The sequence below is a fragment of the Lineus longissimus genome, chromosome 13, assembly GCF_910592395.1.
Source record: "Lineus longissimus chromosome 13, tnLinLong1.2, whole genome shotgun sequence".
Lineage (NCBI taxonomy): Eukaryota > Metazoa > Nemertea > Pilidiophora > Heteronemertea > Lineidae > Lineus > Lineus longissimus.
Genome location: NC_088320.1, coordinates 11,076,879 through 11,095,765, shown reverse-complemented (window position 1 = coordinate 11,095,765; position 18,887 = coordinate 11,076,879).

The window sequence follows — 18,887 nt, the reverse complement described above, 5'->3', positions numbered from 1 at the left end:
CATGTGTCAGTCAATGATGGATGCTGGCAATGATGACGATGATGATGATGATGATGCCGATCAGCAGAATGGTGCTGCAGCAGTTGGTCTCCCTCGACGATGTAACAGTTACACTGTTGAAGCCAGGCTGCGACATGCCTTGGATTGCCAAACAGCAATTGAACATGGCCGCATTCTAAATGTCAATGAGTATGCTAGGCGCTATCGACTATCCCCAACAACGCTCAGGAGATGGATACAGAACATCGATGAAATGACGGATCAAGTGGAGGAAAATGCAGAACGCCGGCGAGTCAGAACCGACCATGATGGTTGTTGGCCGGAAGTTGAGAATATCGTGCACCAGCATTTTCAAGAACGGAGGAATATTGCCCTGCCCGTTTCTCGGTCGGACATTGTTAATGATGCAACGATTGAATTTCAGAACTGGTGTGGCCAACTCCCACACAATGAACTTGAGGACATTGCAGCACGTCGCCCCGAAAGGTCCCAGTTTTCTGCATCAGTGGGTTGGGTTACAAATTTTATGAAACGGAAAAAGATTGTTTTCCGCCGTAAAACGAAAGATTCCACCACTGTACCGGCTGATGCACCACAGAGAGTGAGAGAATTTCAGACTGGCGTTAGGCAAACTGTAGCTGACAACCATGTCCACACGCTCTTGAACTTTAACGAAACGTTTGCTCAGTTGGACTTCCCTCCGATGTATACAGCTGAGACCAGAGGTACAGTAGATGTAAATGTGAAAACATCGCGAGGAAATGCCAAACTCGGGTGCACCGTTGGATTGACAGTTGGCTCCAACGGAGAAAAACCGCCTGCTCATGTTGTTTTCAGGCAGCCGGGCTTCGTGCGTCAGATTAGAGATTTGAACAACATTCCAGATAACGTACGGGTCACATCCTCGAGGTCTGGTTGGGAGAATGGAGAGACACTGCAACATTGGTTGGACAATGTTCTTTTCCCTTACATTGGCGATTTTGACTTTAATGACATCCTTCTGCTTTTGGACAGATTCCGACCGCATCAAGCAGAGGATTTCTGTTACCCAATGGTTGAAGCAGGCATACTGTTAGACAATATTCCTGCTAGGTGTACATCGCTGGCTCAGCCGTTAGATCTCACTATTATGAGGGGATTTAAAGCTATAATGCGAAAGTATTGGAAGTTATGGAAATGTGATGCAACTGAGGCTGACGGAAATTGCCGCAAAATTACATTACAGGATGTACTCGGCATTATAAGTAGAGCATGGAATGATGTAGCTCCTGAGTCTGCGGCTAAGTCATTTCAAGTGGCTGGCTTAACACCTCAACCAGATGGTCATTATCGTGATGATGTTGCAGATGATTTGTTGCTTGGTGAAAACGAATTGTCAGACTCCGATAATGATGATGATAACTTAAATTTTGACGACAACTTGGAATTGTAAAACAGTTGTAGTGCAAAGTAGTGAATAAGTAAATATTGTTAATGGCATCGGTTATGTAAGTGTTAGTTACTTTACCCCCCAAGTTAAACTTTTGGGCAAAAATCTCACATCCCCTCCCTGATTCAAATGCCACTTTTTTTAGGGTTTACCCTGTAAAAAGCTTGTAACGACATTCATTTTCCATGAAAAGCACTGGCCAGTGATCGTAGTCTTGGATGGACTTTCTGCATGTCGGATTTCAAGCTATTAAAACTTTCTGAGTACTTGATGAAAGTGATCATAGTCAATAGGTATCAATGCCGACATGTGCAGTAGGCTCAAGTTGTCATTATTAGCCCATTCATGCTTCTCAAAAGGAATGTAGGCCCTGCACAACCCATCTGGGCCTAAAATGCATATTATAATGACCTATTATGGACTTAGAAAATTTTAGACCAGCACCAGTTAACTAAGTACTCACTGTATATCAAGAGGAATATAAGTCAATATGGGTATCCGGGAAAGAGCATTATTTCCCAACCAACCGCGTCTCTAAGACCACAGAGGCAGACCTAAAACTCCCCGCCATCTCAAGGTGGTGTTACCCACGAGGCTTAGTATCCCCAGAAAGCGGAAAATCATGGTCCCCTAGATCGTTACGCCAGAGCTGATAATGGACACAACACACTTTAGACCTAAAGGATGGACCCATTAGCGCGGCATGCCGCCATGATAGTCAGCCCGATTGCCCGAATTTCCTATTCACCAGAGAGGGCGTCTGATAGACGAATTGTTACTAGGTGAATGAGGGGCACTATTCATCACTCCGAGGTCTTGTCCCAAGTAAACTACCTCCTACAAAGAAAGAGAAAAAAAAAAAAAAAAAAAAAAAAAAAAAAAAAAAAAAACTCACGGAAGCCATTTGTAACAAATTACCGACCTATTCCTTCTTAACCACCTTGTTATATGAATTATGAGGGCAATCACGTACAAAATGATCTAATGATTTACAGACAAAGCAGCCCGAAGAGCCCCCTCGCCTCCCTCTTCCCCCATATGATCTGCCCCTCGCTCCATAACCCTGAGCGTGGGACCAAGGAGAGGTAGATTTTTCACCAGAATGATCCCACTTCCCCGGTTTTTTCCTCTCCTCGGTCAGTTCTTTCATTTTCTTAGCTTTGCGAGCGGATTTTTGCCAAGCATCGATCGCCGTCTGAGCTTTCCTCGACTGTTCATCCCCGATCATTTTAGTAACAAGCGTGTGCAGTGGGTAACCCGCCCCATCGTTCTCCCTGCAAGCCTTTAAAGTCATCTTGTACAGCGAAGCCTCCGAACTTCCGGCAATAACGGCCGCGTCGTGTAGAGTTTCCATAGAGGCTAACAAAACACCGTTATCCGTGGAAGATCTTAAAGCCAGGGCCCTCACCTGTTTCAGCGCGAATTGCACCGATCCCGCATCCCCCGCTTCCTTTAGATTCTTTAGGTCCGCCTCCATTCTGGACAAGCGATCGCCACCGTCAGCACCGTCCGTGGTCGAAGCAGTCTTAGTAGAGCCAGTAGAGCCGGAAACCGAATTCGGCTGCGCTTCCCCAGAATCGTCGTGCGGAGCCGCCTGAAAAAGGCCATAGTTTTTAGGTAAAAAAAAAAAAAAAACAACCGCGCCTTTCAAATTCTTAATCACTAACAGTATATCGTGTGGTCAATGGTAATTCCGTGTTTGCCTGGCGTGTTAGTTTCGTTGCCCTATAATATTGATGTTCCGATAGTCACCTACGCTATATGACCTAGGTTTAGCCTATGCAGGGAAAGGAATAACCTCAAATACGCCATTACCTGCCATGCAGCGTCATCACCTTTCAATTAAACACTTTCCTTTTTGCGGGAAAAAAAGAGAGGGCCCCAACACTTACCCTCTTTGTGCCTTTCCCTTTTCCCTTATCCTCTGGCGTCAGTGTGGCTCCCGTGGACAAGACCTGGGCGTCTGGAGCTCCGCCCTGGTTCGCCTCCATGATAGCGCAGTGTACAACCAGTCTCTTATTACGAAACGTGTCTTCTTTCGCCCCCATGTCCAATAGAACCTGATATGGGAAAGAAAGAAAAAAAAAACACCATGTATACTTTATCAGTCTATATCATCATCATCATCACCGGAAACATCATCATCACCATTACCTACAATTACCATCGTCATCATCCTCTGAGAAACGGAGAAAAAACAAAACAAAGACAAGTCTGCCTCTTTGAGACCTGGAGGCTTTCATCCGTAGTCGGCTGGCTAAACTTCTAAAATTTGTTTCCATCGGCTATATTCCCCAATAAGGGTCTAGCCTCACCATTCAAAAAACAGTGACCCCCAAACCAAAGGAAAAAAGGGGGAAATTCCTACCTTCATTTCATATCCAGTTAGCGCCAGGATCTGCTTCTCCAAGTCCTTTTCCGTGAATGTTGCCAACGGGTAGCGTTTTGAGGGACTTGCAAAATCCTCCTCCGGTACCTGTTCTAACGCTTTCAGCCGCAACACGACCGGTAAGATGTCTTTTCCCTTCAGAGAGTGTCTATCCCGGAGCCACACCTTCGGGGTAGATGGGCCCGCGACAGAAGCAACGTTGTCCGATGTGTCCGTCATCTTGAATCAAGTAGCGAATGGCTCGCCCTACGCGCACCCAAGAATTTATTCTGATCTCAAGGACCCTCAACACGTTGTCAAATGACTCTCTTATGTAATCTCCGCCTTCGGGCAATATCCCCTCGCCGAGCACCAACAACAACCCGAAACATACTCCCCGATACCTTTCAGGGTAAGAGGAAAAACACTGACTCTCCAAACAAAAGACACGTCGACATTCCGACTTCTCCTTCTTTCGCCGGGAACAAAAGGGCCAAACGAAAACGAACAACAAAAACCGCTCCACTCCATTGAACTATGACCGGGGTCGTAAGCCGATTGCCCCTATAGATTATATAAAGCCCCTACACTACACCCTACCAGCGACCCAAGAACAATAGCCGCAACAATCTCTTATTGCTCTCAGCGCTTGGGCTTTCCTAAACATACATTTTATTGAATGTCTGCACCAAGTGCCTGCACCGTGATAGCTGGGGGGAAGGATCATATTAGATCGCCAAACATCACCCAAGCAAAGAAACCGGAATGGTTTCCAAAATGGTCGAGCCAAATAATCTATCATTTCCTCCGCCTTCGATACTAGGTAGTATTCTTGAGGTTCTCAGTGTGCGTGTGCTCTTTGCAAAGAGCGCCATCCAAATTTAACCTCCGAAAGGTTCAAGTATGAATCCCTATGGCCTATCTTCGAGAAGATTACCATTCCAAAACTAAACCTCCGAAAGGTTCTAGCTAGAATGCGTAGGCGATCCCGAAGATCCCCACCATCTGTGGCCCATCTTCGCCAAGATCGCCATCCAATTTGTTAACCTCCGAAAGGTTCAACTATGGGCAATCTAATGATTCCCAATCAAGTGTGGTCCATCTTTGAAAGATTACCACCCGAACCGCAAGGTTCAAATACTTACCAAGCACAGCCAATCCCAGTTGGCCGGTCGAACTGCCGCAGCGCGCTGGACGCACGTCCTGCGCCCGTGCGTTCCAAAGAACATATGAATAAGTTGGTCTCGCTTCGAACACGCTTGGTGACGTCACACCACTCGGAATACATGAGTGAGGACATGTGGCCGGAGGGCGTCACGGTCCGCAAGTATGTCGTTCCGTCTAAAAGTCGCGAACAAAACGGACAGCAAGGTGTTGATGATAAGTAGGTCCCTAATTCTTTTACTGGCAATAACTCTGGCTACACTTGTGAACACTTTGAAATGCACTACTTACAACAGTAATGGTACTGGGCCTGGTAGACATGAATATTTAAGAGACCTTAGTAAGGATGCGGATTTCCTCTTCATACAGGAACATTGGTTGTATAATGAGCAACTTAAGAAACTTGGTAGTGAAATTGGGAGTACCATTAATATTCATGGTGTCACTGGTATGGCAAGTGAATCTTTGTTGGTGGGCAGGCCACACGGTGGCGCTGCAATCGCGTGGAACGCTCATAGTGATGCATGTGTTAAACCAATTCAATGGGAATCAAAGAGGGTATGCGCTGTGCAGGTTGATAGCCCTGGTTTACAAAATGAAATGTTGTTGATAAATGTGTACATGCCTACTGATGGGCAAGATATTGAAATTTTTAATGGTGTCCTGCAAGACATCTCTGCAATTATAGAAATGTCAAATGTTAATGATGTTATTATTGGAGGGGATTGGAATACCGACTTCAGCAGGGCCGGGTCAGATAATACTAGGGCGTTGTTGAACTTTTTGGAGAGGGAGAGTCTGTTCTGTGGAAGAACGCATGCCGTATGTAATGTAGAATATACATTTGAAAAAGGGTTTGGAATCGAGGTCAACCAAAATAGTTGTTGGCCTCAATGTACCGTCGGGAATTCAAGCCTCCGACTAGTCAAACCATTCGCTGGAGTGCTCGAACACCTGGAATCAGTGTGAACTTCAGCTTGAAAAGTTCAGGTGAAGGGGTTTTCTTCATGATAATATTCATAATGGTATAAGAGGGCCGGCGAATCTAGGAACTGGAAGAAGAGGGAGCGTGCACTGCATTTCTCATCAAAATTCCTGGACAGGTGTGTTCCAAAATTTCATGAGTGGTCAATTAAAAATAGTTAACATCGATTAGAAGCCGTGCGTGTGATGCACCCGCTTGGATCCGCTCCTGATAAACGTACATGAATGAATAATAAAAAGAAAGTTTTTTTAAAAAACACGAAAATATAGATTCGCCCAGGTCGAACCCGTGACCATCCAATCCACAGAGCAACCGTCTAACCGCCGAGGCCATCAAGGCTGTACTGATAGGGGTATGATAGACAGGGATTTTTGTTGTTCAAGTCGTCGCCATATTGAAAAAGCGCCATGATTGTGACAAGGTCACGCTGGCGGAAGAGTAATTCGATACACATAACCTCAGATAATCGTATAATTCAATATTGCGACAGAGTTTTCTTGATATATCGTATTTCTATAGCTCGGTGATATAATAGATAATGCTCGCAGTTGATTTGAATGTTTGAATGGCTTTCTCAAAAAATTTTAGAAGTGAGGTCAACAGTGTCAAAAGAAATAGTCTTTGACGCCAATAGGGCCGTTTAGACGACGCGAAAAAATCCGGATGCGTCCCGAATCCGGATTAATTTTTCGTCGTGTAAACGCAAAAAGATCCGGATCAATGTGGTTGCATCCGGACTAAAAAGGTACCATCGCCTTGGGTGGTTTTAATCCGGATTCATCCAGATTCGATCCGAATGCGGTCTTTTCGCCTGTCGTCTAAACGGCCCTAATGATGTCGGCAATGGCGGATTTGAATTGAGATTCGAGTCGATTCTTTTGGAGTCGAAAGTGCGCATGCACACGGCAATCGTATCTATACAGCTCCGTACACGTGATTTGAAGGGACAATTTCGGTTTGGGATTTAGGTGACGAGGAAGATGATATGTAATTTGAATCTATCCGCCTGCTCATCACTGTAGTTACAAACTAAATGCTCATCACTAATAATGAATTTAGCGTGTAATGTGAGACGGGTTTGACATGACTTGCAAATCTTAGATTTTTAGGCAAACGTACAGTTACATTCCGTTTTGGTGAGATCATTTTTGCAGTTTGATGATATGTCAATAATTCTCTCAGCTCCTTGAGAAGTCACGGTCCTACTTGAAGCTATTTTGCATGAAAAACAGCCTGTCTCATGCCAAAGTTGTCCCTCGAACAAAGAATGTTTGTAGCTGATTTTATGGTTTGAATGGCCATTTTGGGGTTTGGAATCGAGGTCAACCAAAATATAGGTTGTCATCCGACTTTACACTTTAACCCCAGTCTGTCCTGAAACCTTTCAGTGGACCTCAGATGAGCTGCTCAACCAGCGCTACAATCTGAGCATTTCTGACCGGTACCCATTTATACACCTGGGTGCAGAGAGGCAAGTAAGACAGAGAGACCAGCCTACAGTCTCACGCCGACAGTGGGGATCGAACCCGGGACCTCTTGTCCAAGCCACTACACCACAGCGGCTCCTCAATGTACCGTCGGGAATTCAAGCCTCCGACTAGTCAAACCATTCTCTGGAGTGCTCGAACACCTGGAATTAGTGTGTAATTCAGCTTGAAAAGTTCAGGTGAAGGGGTTTTCTTCATGATAACATTCATAACGGTATAAGATGATGGTATAAGAGGGCCGGTGAATCTAGAGTTGGAAGAAAAGGGAGCGTGCACTGCATTTCTCATCAAAATTCCTGGACAGGTGTGTTCCAATATTTCATGAGTGGTCAATTAAAAATAGTTTACATCAATTAGGAGCCGTGCGTCTGGTGCACCCGCTTGGATCAGCTCCTGATAAACGTACATGAATGAATAATAAAAGGATTTTTTTTTTAAAAACACGAAAAAGAAGATTCGCCGGGGTTCGAACCCGTGACCATCCAATCCACAGTGCAACCGTCTAACCGCCAAGGCCATCAAGGCTTTAATTATAGGGGTATGATATTTTTAAGAAGGATTCTCTCCATCGATTGTAAAGCACGAGACGTCGTCATTGGCACGAGAAAAATTAAGGGTACCCTGTGTAACCGAGTGTTTAGTTCGTCGGGCCTCTCTGCCGCCAATGTCCTATTTGTAAATCCAACAGGTAGGCCTAGACGTATCACCAGGGAGGAGAATGGAATTGTCGATTCGGTAAAAACCTTATGTGCCAATCTAAACCGGAAAAACCATAAACTATTGAAGCTTTTACTTTCACCCTTTTGATCGCTTTTTTTTATTCGTTCTCTGTGTATGATTTTTATTGCATATTTGTGTTGTCTGCTCCTTATTTGGAGGTTTTTTACAATAAATTATTATTATTATTATTATACAGGGATTTTCGTTGTTCAAGTCGTCGCAATATTGAAAATGCGCCATGATTGTGACGAGGTCACGCTTGCGGAAGAGTAATTCGGTACAAATAGTCCCAGATAATCATATAATTTAATATTGCGACAGAGTTTTTTTGATATATCGTATTTATATAGCTCGGTGATATAATAGATAATGCTCGAAGTTGATTTGAATGTTTGAATGACTTTCTCAAAAATTCTTTAGAAGCGAGGTCAACAGGGTCAAAAAGAAATAGGTCACGCACCTGTAATTAAATGTACGAAAATAGTCCTTTTAAAAAAATATAATTCCTTATAGTATGCAGTGGATAAGGGCTAAACTTTTGACATTTTTAGATTACTACGCATTCCTAAAGGTTCCTGTGAATATGTTGGAACTATACACTCTAAAAAGGAGGTCAACGGTGAAAATGATTGAAAAAAGCGCCCCCTACGTTCAGACCCCCAAACCTTGGTGGATTTCGAAGTGGCGACAGGACGGTAATGTTAACGTTGGGAGATCTACTGGTCGTCCTCGCATCTCTAATGAAAGAGACGACCTCTCTTGCGTCGTTGCCGTGCAGATCGTAAGAAAACGACGACACAGCTGCGCAATGGCTGGCACAACCTGGATAATGTTGACGCTAGTCGGACAACGGTAAACCGTAGGCTGATTGCTGCCGGGTATCATGCAAGAAGGTAGGTAGTCTGTCCAAAATTGACAGATGCGGCAAAACGTCGACGGCTTCTGTGGGCGAGAGCGCATGCTGACGTGCCGGACGAAATGTGGCGCCACATCGTCTTTGGTGACGAGTCCCGTTTCTTGCTGTTCCGTGTTGATGGCAGGGTCAGAGTTCCTCGATTACCAGGCGAGCAGCTTCGGGAAGACTGTGTAGGCCTGCGTGTTCCATTCGGAGGTGGTTCAGTCCATATCTGGGCCGCCATTCATTATCATGGAAAAACTGCAGTCCGCGTCCTAGAGCAAAATGTAAACTGTCTCCTCTACTTGGTCTTGGAGATCCTCCGAGATCACGTGCTGCCAGAAGCAAGGGCCCACTTCGGCAACAATTGGACACTAGCAGACGACAACGCCAGACCCCACAGAGCAACAATAGTGAACAATTTCTTGCACGAACAAGACGTCAACCGTCTGGACGGGCCTCCTTACAGCCCGGATATGAACCCCATAGAGCACCTGTGGGACCATATCGGCAGAGAACTCGAAAATTTGGACCCTCAGCCTCAGAACCTTGCCGACCTTGGTGATGCAATTGTCCGTATTTGGGGCGAAATCCCCCAACGAAGGATACAAAGCCTCGTTACAAGCATGTCCCGACGAATTGCAGCGCTCATTGCAGCCCGTGGGGACAATACGCGATATTAGGTATGCAAGCAGTGAGAAATTACCCAATTGTGCAATGCCTATCAATTTGGACAATCAAATCTGGTCAGATGGAGAGAACAGAGTGAAACAATGACAAAGATGTTTTCCATAGTTTAGGTCCCTGATGAGCCTCCGTAGATAAAATGTCAATTAATAAGCAATTGATGGCAAACATGTGCAAGTTTGTGGTCCAAAAACACCCACTAATACCATGTGTGTTCAACTGCAAAGTTTCCACTCATTAATGTTTACCATATCAAAATAAATTTAAAATGGATATGAAATCATATCTGCCATCGCAGGGGTGACAACCATTTTGCCCAACAGTGTAGTTAAATGATTCAATGTTGAAGTTCGCTGTTGTTTCAGTTGGTTGTTTTTTTTAATTTCAGTGCCTCCAGAGAAGCCATTCGTCGTAGACGATACCACCGGTTTGAAAACATCAAGAATGGTAGTCAACATTCATGAACAAATAAGTGTGTCATGCGTCAAAGGATCGGGCGGGTCCATTCCAGACAAGTGGTGGTGGTATGAGAACGGCACTCGGAATGATAGAGGTGTTGATCCCCTTCATATAGAACTCCTGAGAAAAGGATCGCAATCGGAAACAGCAGTGGAAGTGAAATGGTCCAATGCCGAGCTTTCCGATATGGTTTGGCCAGTCCCCTTTCCGATGCTTTAGTTCTGGAAATCAGCGGTGAGCAGCTTTTGTTAGAGAGACGACTAGGTGCCTTTATTACAACTCAACAGCTCTAAAAGATTCACTCGCCCTTTTTTGTGCGAAAGATCATCTAAACACTCATGTGGGTTTGCATTAACACGTAGGCTCATGATTTCAACTCTGAGATTTTTTATCACCAAAGGTTAGCTAATAATTATGTTTTACATCCTCATATAGACAGTCACCTTACAGCAGTTATTAGCAGTATCATGATCAGTGTAGGCGCGATTTCTATGGTGAAGGCCGTGTTGAGTCCTAAGGTAAACTGTAAACTTAAGTACGGACCAGCGTGTTTATATACCGGTTTTTCATCCAGGTGTCAGTGTAGTTCATACTCTCATGTTAGAAGAGGGACTAGAGACAGAATGGCTAAAATTCGTAGGTGACCTGTGTGAACAGCGAGTTAGGGTCTTGGATTGTCTTTGATGCAGAGATAGCTATATTCCCCCACAATGGCCAATTGTGACGTAGTGTGACATTGGTAACTCCATATAACTTAATATTAATATTACCTAACCATTTTGATCCTGTCAATAGTCCCCCTTTAAGATACTCGAAACAAGGAGGCCATCCACTCTGTATTCATATTTTGTCGTACTTTAAGGTCTTGTAAATTATAGTGTCGTTGGTATTTCATTAGATAGCTTCCTGCTGATTTCCCTACTCATCTTACTCTTTTAGATCCTCCCACAAAGCCATTTATCGTTGAAGGAAGTAACATGACCATAAATGAAGGAATGAATTTCACCTTGACGTGCAGTCAGGGGAGTAGCGGTAAAAGAGTAACCACAACAAAATGGATGTGGGTTAAAGATGGTGTCCAACTTAGCGGCAGTGATTCCGGCGCCATATTCACGAAGACGGCGGTGTCCGGGGATGCTGGAAGGTATTGGTGCTTGGCTGGGGAAGTTAAGTGGAGCAGTCCTTCAGAAAACTTAACATTAGTCGTAAACGGTAGGTTTTTTTAGTTTACGATTAAGTGTCTCGAGATATCACTCGACCAAAACTACGCATACTTACTTTGGTATGGATCGTAAATTCATCGTCGTCGTCGTCGTCGTCGTCGTCGTCACGGTTTTGTCCTTGTTAGACATTGCGCCTGGTCGCGCCCGATCTATTCTACCGTTCCAAGACCGCCAGTTTTATCTCCAAATTGAGTACGAATGTGTGATCGCGGCAATTTTAAGTTTGATTATAATGTACTACACAACTTGCAATGTACAGTGATGTCACAACATGGACACAACAAGGTAATACTGACAGAGATAATGTGCTTGATTATTGTGTCTGCTTTGAAAAATGTGTGCCAACGTGTCCTGATACATAGATCCCAGGACTGATCAAAATATCATACCAGTAATGATTTTTATGCAGGGTTATCATCAACACCACTCGGGCAGCGTCAGCTATACATCCACTGTTATAGTGAGGCCAGTCACATGCAGTCACATACATGTATCTATAGAAAAGGACGAATAGTCCAATGTAAATTATATAAGCGCAGTGGAAGAGGGTCGGTCTCATGATCAAGAGGTCGTGGGTTTGACTCCCGGCCGAGTTACTGCGTGGTTCCCATACTGGTCGAGTTCAGGTGAGTGCCTTCTGGTTGTGCCTTGAAACCCCTAGTTGATTTCTGTGGAGACCGGGGTAATAATAAGATATCCGACAAGAGCTTTGAACAGGGAAACGGGAAAAAACAGAAAAGCGCTATAATATAAGAACTTGTGACTCAATATTATCATTCTTTGACATGTTTGATACATAAGGTGCAAGCGCACATTTCAACGCCAACTGTGCATCCAAGTGAAACCAACAACGATCTTGCGACGATGACATTGTCGCGTCGTACGCCATTCTCTGTTTTTTTGGATTTTGATGCGCACGCAACGAAGTATCTTTAAGTTATGCGTGACGTCAGAGTGACGTCATTTTGTAAACAAAGGTATCCATCTATTCGCAAAACCAGCCCGTATGAATGTTTTAGATTTGCATTAGGTTTGTAGTGATCATATACTCTAGTCTCGGCTTTTTATGGTGGGTTTGCAATATGCAGGCCATTCCCCTTCACAAACTACGTAGAGCATGGTTACTCACCGCTTTTGTGATGAAACGGCCAATCAGATGGCGGAGCAATTCCGAAGTGTGCTATGGTCAATTTCGCGGTTATGCTAAACACTCAGGCAGTTTGTTGAATCGCTCCTATGAAAGAGATCTGACCTATGAGCAGTTCCGAAGTTCCAGTGTCAATGGTATTTCCAAAATTGGGTCCGGGGTGGTTTTTTGAATTGTTTGTTGTCAACATTGTGAGCAATGCCTGTGCCTGTGGTGCCGTGAGTCACCAGGTTATCGAAAATGGATTCGAGGCAGCTTTACGCCAAGGCCAGGTCGAGGCTGGACCACTTCCACAACTTGACGAAGAACATGCAGATGGAATTGAGTTCATGGCCATGCTAGATGATGAAGTGGATCAGGCCTAGTGCTCTGCAGGATGCGAGAGAACACGGACTGTGTCTTTGTACTGTCTATGTCAACATTAGTTGTCCACCATAAATCACCTTCGTGGCACTTATTTACCCAACAAATCTCTAAAAACTTCCCCATAATAATCTCTGATTTTTAAACCTGCATTCAGTGGTATTTCAACAGAACTTCCATGTTTTGCTGCAATGAAATGCAGAAAAATACTACTGAATGCAGGTTTCCCAAATCTGAATTTGATTTTGTGGAAGTTTTTAGATAAGAATTTGATGGGTAAATAAGCGCCATGAAGCCGATTTATGGTGGGTAACTAATTTTGACCCAGACAGAAGCCTGAATATCTAAGCAGATCCATGACGTCGACTTATGTCATGACGTCAGTCACATTGGCAAGAGGAAAAACCATTGTTATTTTCGGCCGTTATACAACATCGTCGCTGCATGTGCTTACTGTGTACATTACCGAGTGACGTACTGCACATCTTAGCAATCTATGGGTAATAAGGTTCACGTTGGTTCACGTTGGCTTTTGTCCTTAGCGACGTTTGACGTGTTTAGAAAAAAATGGCCTGTGTTAAAACGTGTAAACAGGTTCCCCAATCATCCCCCTGGATCTATCTATCTATCTCATTTCTTGTTTACCTCGATGCGAAAAGTTCAATTCTGAATTGAGACTGTAGTCATTTCCTATGTTTAGAGAAAAATGCACCAAACGTTGCAATTTTAAGGAAAATTTAGACACCCAGGCAGTTTATGGTTCATACTCAGAATGTAAAATTCGCACATTTCTTTTGCGACACCCTGCATTATAGCATTACTTTTATTTATCGTAATAGCAGTGTGAAGTAAAACTTTCAATATTACAAACTGTATCAATTTCGGTCATACATTGAACATTAAAAGATTGGATGGAATGAACCATAACTTTCCCTGTGGCTCAATCAATTTCACAAGGACCGCGTCCCATGCTAGCAGTCACACGATTCAAATGTGAATGACAGACGTTCAGCCATTCATATGGTGGAGGCGGTTTTCCATTACAAATCACCACTGTGTAGGCGGTAGGCCGTGGAGATAATGAACCCACCATAAAAAGCCGAGACTAGAGTAGTTTCATGACTCTTCAATTATTCTGATTAATCAGCTTCACGCAAGTTTTCGACAGTTTTAAAGTTGTCAATATTTGCGGCAACCCATTTTACTGGGGAACTATATCATCTCATCCTCGTTTCTCGTGCTACTTTTATTGCCACTGCCTCTGCCGCTACTGAACAGCAGCACAGGCACGTGAAACTAAGAGACCCCCCCCCCCCCCCCCCGTTCCATTGCCCCTTGACTGACAAACCCCGACTACACCGACAGCAAATCTAAAAACGATATCATTTTACATTTGGGGGCGATGGAGGTAGTTAGTCGAGGGGGCCTGAGCTGAGCTGAAGGGGTAGGGGGGCAATTGAGCTATTATATAATTTCTCGCGCCTGTGCGCAGTAGTTTCGAGATCTCGCGAGATACAGAACGTGCGACATTCGATTTATCGGATGGTGTTGTAGTACTTCAGATTTGCTCAATTCCATTGCTATTTACGGTTTGAACTACCGGTAGGCTATGAAACGTAGACCATGCCATAGTTAAGACCGCATCCTGACCATGGAATTTGGTGGTAAGTATAGCCAGATGATCGCCAAAGGTGTTGTTTTTTTGTTACCTAATCCATGGAGGTATAACCTCCATGCCTAATCTGAGAAAAAAGCATGGCCGTCGCCCAGTCATGCAGTATACAGCCCCGACCCAGGCCCAGCAGGGCACGTGCCTAGGCCTACCACCTGTATTGATAAATGAGATGCATCCCCATGCTGCTGCCGTAAATGTATGTAAATGCTCGATGCGTGGACATCTTCATCATTATTTGTCATCATTGACATTGAATTGATGTAATGGTAGGCCTAGTCCCTCCCCCCCCCCACCATGCCCACCCCCTAGGCCTAGCCTACCCTGTGTGGCCGCGCTTGCTTGCCGGGCGGGCAGGCGGCCCCCCCCTGGCCCTAACCATAAATTCAAAATTTCACATTCATTGACTTAGACCGATGTGCCTGCCCTTCTGCCAAAAGAGGTAATTCATGAATTGTGGCCTCAAATATGGTGGCGTTTCAATATTTCCCAGGCCGATTACCTTGTCATCGCATTAATTATTTCCATGTGATGTCTTGTCACAAGTCACCTCATGCACAGTGATTGACCAATTCGAAAATAACATAGAACATGTATCACGTGAACGTTCAGGGGCGTAGCCGGAAGCCTGATATCGCAGTGGGGGGGGCAGGGTTCTTCACCTATTTCTTGAGCAACGAAGGCGCTAAGCCCGTGAACATGAGGCCGAAATCTGGCAGGTCAGCACTCCCAGTTACGAAGGACTGTATAAGGTCACTCAGGCCTCTCAATTACATGATTCCTACACCGTACAGGATGTCCCAAAATTAGGTCTTTTTTTTTTTTAAATATGACCCCTGTAGCGTTTTTTGACCCCTAACATAACCAAATCTCATCCAAATGGCCTCATTTTAAAGTTTTCCCCTAAAATTATGATTTTTCAGGTGTATGTGGTGATATCAGTCACTAACTTTGATTTATGACATCGCTGTTCAGGCAAATTGGCGTGATGAAATGTCCCCAAATTAAGCCAAAAAGCAAAAAAACATGTCCCCCAAAATAAGCTAAAAAAATACAGGGTGTAGAGGTCTCCACGTAATTGAAAGGCCTGTCACTCTATCGTACAATGGCCCATGGATAGAATCATGGTGTTACAAAACTCAGTAGAAAAGTATTTTTGACTGTCCTCAGCGGATCCTTTTCTCAAGCTGGGGTTGGTTCGAACCCCCCTGATCCCCCCCCCCCCCCGGCTACATCCCTGACGTTAGACATTCCTAAAAATAGCACTGCGATAGACCGAAGCTTAAACTCGTTGCGCAGGAATTCCCTACTTTTATTGGCGCAGATACTCGACTCAATGGCGGATTGGAGCATAGAACATCAAGAGTATTCAAATGGGCTATCGTTAATTAGGCTCTGCTCATCCCGAGGCCAACCTTGTGTCTTCCTGTTTTGGCACCACATGTAGGTTCATTGGCAAGGATGTGGCCAATCAGGCGCCTCCCCTTTAACTATTGGCTTCGTGTTTGTTAAAATCATAAATCGAGTGTAGCCTGCATGGATGCTGTATTTTGTCTAGGCTAAGTCATAGTTTTGACTATTAGTATTTGTCACTTTATGTGTTTGTTTTTCAGCATCATCCAATGGTAATGGTGACAATCCTTCTGGCGAGAATGCAGGGCATTATGCACGAATCAAAGAGTTGGCTGCCTCCTATCGCAGGAGAAAGAGGAAAACCTATCCTAAAAAGAACTTAAAGCCATATGTGAAGGCTCCATCCAGGGACATCAATGGTGCTATAGATGGTATATCAGTTCCCAGAAGAGAAAGAAAAGGGAAGAAATCCTCAACAACAGGTAGATTGTTTTTGGTTGACAAATGCCTTCACCTCGTCTGAGCCATCAATATTCAATTAGGCTTTATACATGGAAAGATATTGCTGCTAGACTAGGCTACATTAGTGTAATTAACTGATAATTTCATGTTCTGAACAAATGGTTTATGCCTACAAATCCAACCCTATCACTGCTATACCTCTTTAAAATTTCTCACCAATCTTCATAATCAAACCAGAAAAATTAGTCTTTTCCACCCTTTTTAGCTCACCTCTTAGCAGAGGTGAGCTTATCCCATACCGTGGCGTCCGTCGTCCGTCGTCCGTCGTCGTCGTCGTCTGTCGTCGTCCGTTAGCAGGGCACGTTTCGTAACTGTTAGAGCTATTGAGTTGAAACTTGGTACACATGTACCCTTATGTAATGACACCTTGGAGACCAAGTTTCGGTCCGATTCGTTTCATGACTTGGCCACCAGGGGGCCAAGAGTTAAAAGTGAAAATATGCAATATATAACCTTAATAGTAGTCGGGAAATTTTGAAAAAAATATGGTAGGTACTTCTAGCAAAGGTGCATCATATATCCTCCGGGTTTTTGATTTGACCTCCTTTTCAAGGTCACAGAGGTCAAATGGTGTAAATTGGCTGTCAGGCCGTAACTATGGCACGTTTCTTAACTGCAATGACTATTGATTCCAAATTTCGTACACATTTACCCCTTAGTCAGGTGATCTCAGGGACCGAAGTTTGGTCCAATATGATTCACCACTTGACCACCAGGGGGCAAAATCCAAAAACCTTAAAAATGTGATTATTCCTTAACTTCTTGCCAGATTGCCACCAATTTGATATCATGGGTACATCTAACCACCATACAGTATACGTCACACAGGTTTTTGATTTGACCTTCTTGTCAAGGTCACAGAGGTCAAATGGCGTAAATTGGCCGTCAGGCCGTAACTATGGCACGTTTCTTAACTGCAATGACTATTGATCACAAGTTAAGTACACATGTACCCCTTGGTCATGGTTATCTCAGGTATTGGTTATCTCAGGTACTGAAGTTTGGCGCGATCTGATTTGCCGTTTGGCCTCCAGGGAGGGGGTCAAATCCTAAATTCTTCAAAATGCCATTATTCCTAGTAATTACTTGCCCGATTGGCACCAATTTTATATCATAAGTACATCTAATTCTAACAACCATTCAATGTGTCACCCGGATCTTTTTTGATTTGACCTACTTTTCAAGGTCACAGAGGTCGAATGTACTGTAAATTGGCCATTTTGGGGAAATTGTAATTGCTTGGACCTACATCAAACCTAACACTACATGACACAATACCATGCTCTTAATCCATCTTTCCTCCACATGAGGTGAGCACAATGGCCCTGGCCATTTCATTATGTAGAAATTCCATGGAAGAAATTGCATCTTTTCTGGCGTAATCTGCATTTGGCCTTAATTTCAAAATTGCTTGGATGGTAACAGGAAGCTCTACCGCTTCAAGGGTCATAACCAGTAAGTATTATCATCTCCTTAGTTTGTGCGAAACTCCCTCAACAGGAGATGGGATGCCTCCCCAAGTTGAAGTGATGAATGAAGGCATTGTCATTAAACATTTTCGTCATTAATGGAATTTAATAATCTGCTCATTCCAGGACATCAGATGTTAACCACTACAAAGACATCTTCATTGCGGATGATAAACTAAAGCCGTGAATGAGTTCGTGTTGCAAGTACAAAAATCGACTGTTCCGGTAGGTTACTAGATTTAGTGCCCTCATTCTAAGTCTTAGATGACAAAGTATTCGTAGCTTTGTTCTTGTAATTCGGATTGGTGTTGCCTATCTTAATGCAAAAAACTTTTTTTTCTTCTTCTGGATGATCATTTGATTACCTTTTATTCCTAAATAAGTTATCGGTGGGAACTAACTTCCTTTCTTTAAAAAAATGCTGAATTGCCTCAGAGTTGGTATTCTTGTTGGGGCAAACATTTCCAAAGGAGGGTTTCTTTTATGCGAGTTGCGGGTTGCGAGTTACAAAGTGCGAGTTGCGAGTTACAAAGTGCGAGTTGCGAGTTAAAAAATGCGAGTTGCGAGTTACAAAGTGCGAGTTGCGAGTTAAAAAATGCGAGTTGCGAGTTACAAAGTGCGAGTTGCGAGTTACAAAATGCGAGTTGCGAGTTACAAAGTGCGAGTTGCGAGTTACAAAGTGCGAGTTGCGAGTTACAAAGTGCGAGTTGCGAGTTAAAAAATGTGAGTTGCGAGTTACAAAGTGCGAGTTGCGAGTTTAAAAATGCGAGTTGCGAGTTACAAAGTGCGAGTTGCGAGTTACAAAGCAACTCCAGGTTCCGCCTCCTGAACATAATCAAGTATGGATGTCTTTATCAGTTATGGCTCTTGGTTGACCTCCTGTGGTGAAAGTTCAAGAATCCTTTTACAGCACATGTGGCATTACTTAGTATCAGTCCTGCACA